The sequence below is a fragment of the Triturus cristatus genome, chromosome 1_1 (assembly GCF_964204655.1).
Source record: "Triturus cristatus chromosome 1_1, aTriCri1.1, whole genome shotgun sequence".
NCBI classification, from domain to species: domain Eukaryota; kingdom Metazoa; phylum Chordata; class Amphibia; order Caudata; family Salamandridae; genus Triturus; species Triturus cristatus.
The window spans coordinates 1,027,356,028-1,027,363,601 of NC_140579.1; positions in this window are offsets into that span (position 1 = coordinate 1,027,356,028).

A 7,574-nucleotide genomic window follows, 5' to 3' on the forward strand; every position below is an offset into this window, starting at 1 on the left:
TGACACCTGTCAGAAAGCTTTTGAGGCCTTGAAAACTGCTATGTGCACGGCGCCCGTGCTCTTGGCTCCCAACTTCTCCAAAGAGTTTATCGTTCAGACAGACGCTTCAGAGCATGGTGTGGGGGCTGTTCTTTCACAGATTAATGAGGAGGGCCTAGATCAACCCGTAGCCTTTCTTAGCAGGAGGCTACTTCCACGGGAACAGAGGTGGAGTGCTATTGAGCGTGAGGCATTTGCTGTGGTCTGGGCGCTGAAGAAGCTAAGACCCTACCTGTTTGGGTCTCACTTCCGGGTTCAGACGGACCACAGGCCCCTCAGATGGTTGATGCATATGAGGGGTGAGAATCCGAAGCTGTTGAGGTGGTCCATTTCCCTACAGGGTATGGATTTCACGGTGGAACATCGCCCTGGTACAGATCACGCCAATGCTGACGGTCTGTCCAGATTTTTCCGCCTTAGTGATGAGGAACTCCCTGGGGTAGGGTAGTTCTCCCCACTTTTCAGCTGGAGGGGACACGTGTTAGACCTGGCACCTTGGCGTGAGTCTCCCTTCCTCTTTTTGTCGCTGTGCCTCATGTGCTTTTATGGTGTTGGCCGCTCAGCGCGCTGTGCCACTGCCAACCAGTGTCGCGGTGCGAGTGCTCCCTATGTAAATTATATATGTTGGTTGGATTCCATGATTGGATCGTTTGATTTACTGTCAGACCCCAGTAAAGTGCGCCAGGAACGCCAGGGCATGTAAATGCAAACACCGCTGGTGGGTTTGCAGCACTGGTTGTGCCACCCACAGAAGCGGCTGGTAAAATATGCCTAAGGTCTGCCATCGCAGAACCTGCGTGCAGTCTGGTACTGACATGCTGACTGGCAAGTGCCCACACTTGCCGGTCCCTAAAACCTTCCCTTAACTGCATGTTAGTCACCCCTCTAGTAGGCCCACGGGCAGGGTGCGTTGTAGCATAAGGTAGGACAAGCCTAGATGCGTGGCATGTCCTAGTAGTGAATTACCGCCGTCATGTTGTTCACTACTGCAAGGCTACCCTGTTCTCATAGGCCAGTATGGGCGGCTTGGATTGTTACACCCTATGATCCTAACCGACCCAGGGAACATGGTAGAAGATCGAGTTTAGTATGCCTGAACTCGGAATAATAAGGTACATCTTTTCGTAAGGTTTATTTTAATATTCCGCGTTTGCAAACGCCTCTTTTAGAAAGCTGGCCTTTGCTTGCCTAAACATTTCAGCCCGCCTCTGCGTGATGTGTATCTGATGTCTGGCTGGTGTGAGTGACAGGGCTGGGGTAACCCAGATGGGCAGGGCTAGGTAGCCTGAGGTGAATAGGGCGATCGACTGGTAGATGGGGGGGGAGGAGTACTCCTAGGCTCTGAATAGGACAGTGCTTGGCCACCTCAATGCCGGCTCCGCCCCCTGTGGAGCGTCTGAGGACTCTACCCTGCACTCTGAAAGAAGAAACCTGCATCACGTAAACAAAGTGCTCAGAAACCGGACTGGACTAGGCAAGGGCCCCCCTGGCCTGGGAGAACAAAAGATTTGCTGTATAAATGTAGGAGCCCTGCTCCTAAGAAACTAGATCCGCTTTTGACCAAAAAGAATCTCTGCCTGAGGAGGAGGCACCGGGAAAGCTGTAGGAGGAAGACTGTCCCTATCCTGGGGGATTGGCCTGCAGTGGTGACCTTGCTGCCAAAGGGGAGAAGAGAAACTGTTGCTGAAGACTTTACTTTATTTTTACTTTCAAGACTTGTGCTTTTCCAAAACGATCTCCAAGGGCTTGGAACTGAGCTTGCCCCCCGAACTGAGCCCCAGGACCATTGGGCTCTACCTGATCTTCACTCGCCTGCCGCTGGACTGTGGTGTCCTTTCCCTCGCCGGAGCTGTGACCCTCGTGCCCCAGTCCCTCCCTGAGCCGTGACCAGGACTGCTTAGCCGCCCCCGCCTTGGGAAGAGCCTCGCTCGATCGGAGCCGCTCCCCCTACGCTGTGCTGGGCTGCCCCTGTCACCTCGCTCGCTGGAGGCTTGCTGTGCACCTTCACCCTCCCGCCGGAATCGGCGTTGTGAGCATCTCCAAGCCTCGGATGGCCCGGACGTATCTGCGTGCCCGGCTGCCCCGCTTTGTTCAACTGCCACCTGCAACACCCCGCTCTTGTCGTGAGCCTGAAGATCAGACCCCTATCGTGAAGTGTGGGAGTCCCGGACGCCGCCTCGCCCTTCTGTCGAAGAGCCTCTGAAATCTCGCACCCGCCTTTGCGTCAAGAAACAAGGTACTGTACTTACGAACTCGACCGCGAGCTCGCATCGGATCCAGGGTCCGCAGCGTTCTGATTTCCCTGTCATCTGCCGTGTGCGTGTGGGTGAGGCGACAGACAGACGAAGAAGAGAAAACGTACCTTGCACTCGCCTTTGCCCCCCAAAAAGTGTAGAGAAAATACTGATTTCTGGAGAAAGATATGCATTTTTTTAATACTCTTTTGTGACTTATAGAAGGGGATGATGGTAGGGCTGGGCGGAATTTGCGGAATGCCTCTTTGCGGAATTTTGAAAAAAAATGGTGGAAATCGAGCACACAACCTGAGGGACCGTGTGCCCGGGACTGGGGTCCCTCGTGCTTGGGCAGGCTCCCCGATCTCCCCGGCCTGGCTGCGTTGAGAAGCAGGGACCGGCCCCGGGCCTCCTGATTTTTGGCCAGGGCCTGGGATCCCACGTCCTGCGGCCTGCCAAGTGTCCATCTGCCCGGGACAAGAGACCCTGGTGCAGAGCCCCGGAGCCCTGCAAGGGCAGGCGGGAGCCCTACCGCTATGGCTCGGTGTGGGCAGCTGGGAGTCCTTTCGGTCCCGGCCATCTGGTCGCACCTTTCCCTCGGCCATCTAGTCGCGCGCAATGCTTTCTAATGGGGCGTCCAGATGGCCGGGCCAGCCTGGAAGTCCCGATGAGGGCTCATTTGACTCCCGGATCCCAGTCAGGGCTCCAGGAGGTCGGGCGCATCCGCGCCTAGGATCCTCTCCGTCACGCGGAGCGCGCGGGTTGCAAGAAAGGTGGGTAGCCTTCCTCCGGATTAGTAGGGGCAGGATATGCCGGGACACCCCTCCTGGGGATGGCGGTTCTCAGGCGGGGACCAGATGGGCAAAGCCTGGACGACACTTCCCCGGGGCGTCTGGTGCTCCCTCCTCCAGCCCGCGGTGAGGCAAAGTGCCCAGGACGGGCTCCATGGGTCCCCCGGGCGTCCGGGCCCCGGGAGCTCTGCCGGGCCTCCCATGCCTGAGGCCCAGCGTGGGGTCTACGAACCCCCCCCCCGAGGGCTGCAGCCCCAAAGCCCTGCAGCCCTGGAGCCCTTCAGCCCGGAGCCCTGGAGCCCTGCAGCCCCGGAGACCTGCAGCCCTGGAGCCCTGCAGCCCTGCAGCCCTGCAGCCTCGGAGCCCTGCAGCCCCGGAGCCCCGGAGCCCTGGAGCCCTGCAGCCCTGGAGCCCTGCAGCCCCGGAGCCCTGCAGCCCCGGAGCCGCGGAGCCCTGCAGCCCCGGAGCCCTGCAGCCCTGGAGCCCTGCAGCCCCGGAGCCCTGCAGCCCCGGTGCCCTGCAGCCCTGGAGCCCCGGAGCCCTGCAGCCCTGGAGCCCCGGAGCCCTGCAGCCCTGGAGCCCTGCAGCCCCGGAGCCCTGCAGCCCTGGAGCCCTGCAGCCCTGGAGCCCCAGAGCCCTGCAGCCACGGAGCCCTGCGTGGGCAGGCGGGAACCCTAGCGCGAAGGCTCGGGGTTGGACAGATGGGAGTCCTTTCAGTCCCGGCCATCTGGTTGCACCTCTCCCCTCGGCCATCTGGTCACGCGCAATGCTTTCCAATGGGGCGACCAGATGGCTGGGCCAGCCTGGAAGTCCTGATGAGCGCTCATTTGACTCCCGGATTCCAGTCAGGGCTCCAGGAGGTCGGGCGCATCCGTGCCTAGGATCCCCTCCGTCACTCGGAGCGTGAGGGTTACAAGAAAGGTGGGTAGCCTTCCTCCGGATTAGTAGGGGCAGGGTATGCCGGAACACCCCTCCAGGGCTGGTGGTTCTTTGCCAGGGACCAGATGGACTATGCCTGGGCAACAACCTCCCTGGCGTCCGGGGCTCCCTCCTCCGGCACGCGGCGTGGAAGAGTGCCCGGGACGAGCTCCACGGTGCCTCGGGCAGTCCTCTCCCGGGCGCTCGGGCCCGAGAGCTCCGGTGGTCCTCCAAGTGCCTGAGGCCCAGCCGCTGTCCCCGAGCCCCCCCCGGGAAGCAGAGCCCACCAAGCCCTTGGATCAGGCGGGAGCCCTACCGCTATGGCTCGGCTCTGGGCGGGCAGACGGGAGTCCTTTCAGTTGCTGGCCATCTGGTCGCTCCTTTCCCCTCGGCCATCTGGTCGCGCGCAATGCTTTCCTATAAGGGGGGCCAGACGGCTTGGGTGGCCTGGAAGTCCCGATGAGGGTCCATTCACCTCCCGGATCCCAGCTAGGGCTCCAGGAGGCCGGGTGCGTTCCCCCCTTGGGTCCCCTCCGTCACCCGGAGAGCGCGGGTTACAAGAAAGGGGGGTAGCCTTCCTCCGGATTACTAGGGACAGGGTACTCTGGGACCCCTCTCGGTCCTCAGCCGGCAGCTGGATGGGCCCCGATGCCGCCCCAGCCCCGGGTCTGTCCCCGGGCCTGCCGCGTGGCAGGGTGCCTGGGACGGGGTCCGGATGGCCCGGGGAGGCTTCCTCTGTGCCTGCGGTCCTGGGAGCCCCGGCTGGGTCCAGGGGCCGGGCCCCTGGTCGGGGTCTCCGGCCCCGTCCCCCGGCCAAAGGCCCAGGACGGGGTTCCGTTGTGGCCGGGGAGCCTCCCCTCGCTGGATCGGGTTCAGGAGCTCTGGCCGGGCCCCTGGGGGGCCCCGGGGAGGGCAGCCTCCCCACCCTGGGCTCCGTCCTGGGTCCTGCCGCGTGGCAGGGTGCCTGGGGCGGGGTCCAGAGGGCCCGGGGAGGCTCCCCCTGTGCCTCTGGGCCTGGGAGCCCCGGCTGGGTCCAGGGGCCCGGGTGGGCCCCGGGTGGGGGGCTCCGTCCCCGGGCCCCGTCCCCCAGGCCGGCGGCACTCCCAAAGGCCCGGGACGGGGTTCCGTTGTGGCCGGGGAGCCTCCCCTCGCTCGTCTGGGTTCAGGAGCTCCGACCGGGCCCCTAGGGGCCCCGGGGAGGGTGGCCTCCCCACCCTGGACTCCGTCCTGGGTCATGCCATGTGGCAGGGTGCACGGGCTGGGTCCGGAGGGCCCAGGGAGGCTCCCCCTGCGCCTCCGGGCCCAGGAGCTCCAGATGGGTTCAGGGGCTCGGTCGGGCCCAGTGTCGGGGTCTCCGGCCCCGGGCCCCGGCACTGCCAAAGGCCCGGGACAGGGTTCCGTTGTGGCCGGGGAGCCTCCCCTCCGTGGATTGGGTTCAGGAGCTCCGGCCGGGCCCCTGGGGGCCCCGGGGAGGGCGGCCTCCCCACCCTGGGCTCCGTCCTGGGTCCTGCCGCGTGGCAGGGTGCCTGGGGCGGGGTCCGGAGGGCCCGGGGAGGCTCCCCCTGCGCCTCTGGGCCCAGGAGCTCCAGATGGGTTCAGGGGCTCGGTCGGGCCCCGGGTCGGGGTCTCCGGCCCCGGCACTGCCAAAGGCCCGGGACGGGGTTCCGTTGTGGCCGGGGAGCCTCCCCTCCGTGGATTGGGTTCAGGAGCTCCGGCCGGGCCCCTGGGGGCCCCGGGGAGGGCGGCCTCCCCACCCTGGGCTCCGTCCTGGGTCCTGCCGCGTGGCAGGGTGCCTGGGGCGGGGTCCGGAGGGCCCAGGGAGGCTCCCCCTGTGCCTCCAAGCCCGGGAGCTCCGGCTGGGTCCAGGGGCCCGGTCGGGCCCCGGGTCAGGGTCTCCAGCCCCGGGCCCCGTACCCCGGCCTGTGGCACTGCCAAAGGCCCGGGACGGGGTTCCATTGTGGCCGGGGAGCCTCCCCACGCTGGATCGGGTTCAGGAGCTCCGGCCGGGCCCCTGGGGGCCCTGGGGAGGGCGGCCTCCCCAACCCGGGCTCCGTCCTGGGTCCTGCCGCGTGGCAGGGTGCCTGGGGCGGGGTCCGGAGGGCCCGAGGAGGCTCCCCCTGTGCCTCCGAGCCCGGGAGCTCCGGCTGGGTCCAGGGTCCCGGTCGGGCCCCGGGTCGGGGTCTCCGGCCCCGGGCCCTGTCCCCCAGCCTGCGGCACTGCCAAAGGCCCGGGACGGGGTTCCGTTGTGGCCGGGGAGCCTTCTCTCGCTGGATCGGGTTCAGGAGCTCCGGCCGGGCCCTGGGGGCCCCGGGGAGGGTGGCCTCCCCAACCCGGGCTCCGTCCTGGGTCCTGCCGCGTGGCAGGGTGCCCGGGGTGGGGTCCGGAGTGCCCGGGGAAGCTTCCCCTGCGCCTCCAGGCCTGGGAGCCCTGGCTGGGTCCAGGGGCCCGGTCGGGCCCCGGGTCGGGGTCCCCGGCCCTGGGCCCCTTCCCCCGGCCTGCCGCTCTGCCAAGGGCCCGGGACTGGGGTCTGTCGGTCCGGTGCAGGCCTCCCCTGCTTGTCGAGGTTTTCTGCGGGCCCCGGGTCGGAGGGCCCATCGGGTCCCCCACGCAGCCTCCATGGCTGGGGCCCAGCTGTGGGCCCTTGGCCTCCAGCCCCCCATGCCCTGGCACCCGCTCACTCGTTCGTTGGGGCACAGAGCGACCAGATACCTTCCCTTCCGAGCCCGGCCGTCTGGTAGTAACTTTCTCCTTCGGCCATCTGGTCGCGCCTGTCCCCTCGGCCATCTGGTCGCGCACGTATCATTTGGCTATCTTCCCTTCGGCCATCTGGTCGCGCGCAATGCTTTCCTTTGGGGCGACCAGATGGCCGAGCTCGCCTGGAAGTCTCGATGAGGGTCCATTTGCCTCCCGGATTCCAGCGAGGGCTCCAGGAGGTCGGGTACATTCGCGCCTTGGGTCCCCTCTGTCACCTCGTGCGCACGGATTACAAGAAAGGGGGGTAATTTTCCTCCGGATTACTAGGGAGAGGGTCAGTCAGACCTCCGAGTGGTTTGGCGATTCTGAATCAGGGAAAGGCAGACCCGGGGCCCGCCCGCCGGGGCCCCCAGGGGCCCTGGTATGCTCCTGCCTCTCAGCCCCTTCCCGATGGTCCTTTCTCTCCGAGTTTTCTGGGGCAGACCCCTGTGAGGTCCGTGGATCCCGAGACAGGGGAAGGCAGCACCTGGGCCCGCCCGAAGCGGGGCCCCCAGGGGCCCGGGTACGCACACCTGCCTCTCAGCCCCCTTCCCGATGGTCCTTTTTCTCCGAGTTTGCTGGGTCAGAGCTCCGTGAGGTCCGGCGATCCCGAGACGGGGAAGGCAGACCCGGGGCCCGGGTACGCTCCTGCCTCTCAGCCCCTTCCTGATGGTCATATCTTCGCCAGGTTTGCTGGGTCAGACCTCCGGGAGGTCTGGCGATCCCGAGACGGGGGAAGGCAGACCCGGGGCCCGCCTGCTGGGGCCCCCAGGGGCCCGGGTATGCTCCTGCCTCTCAGCCCCTTCCCGATGGTCCTTTTTTCGCCGGGTTTGCTGGGTCAGAACTCCTTGAGGTCCGG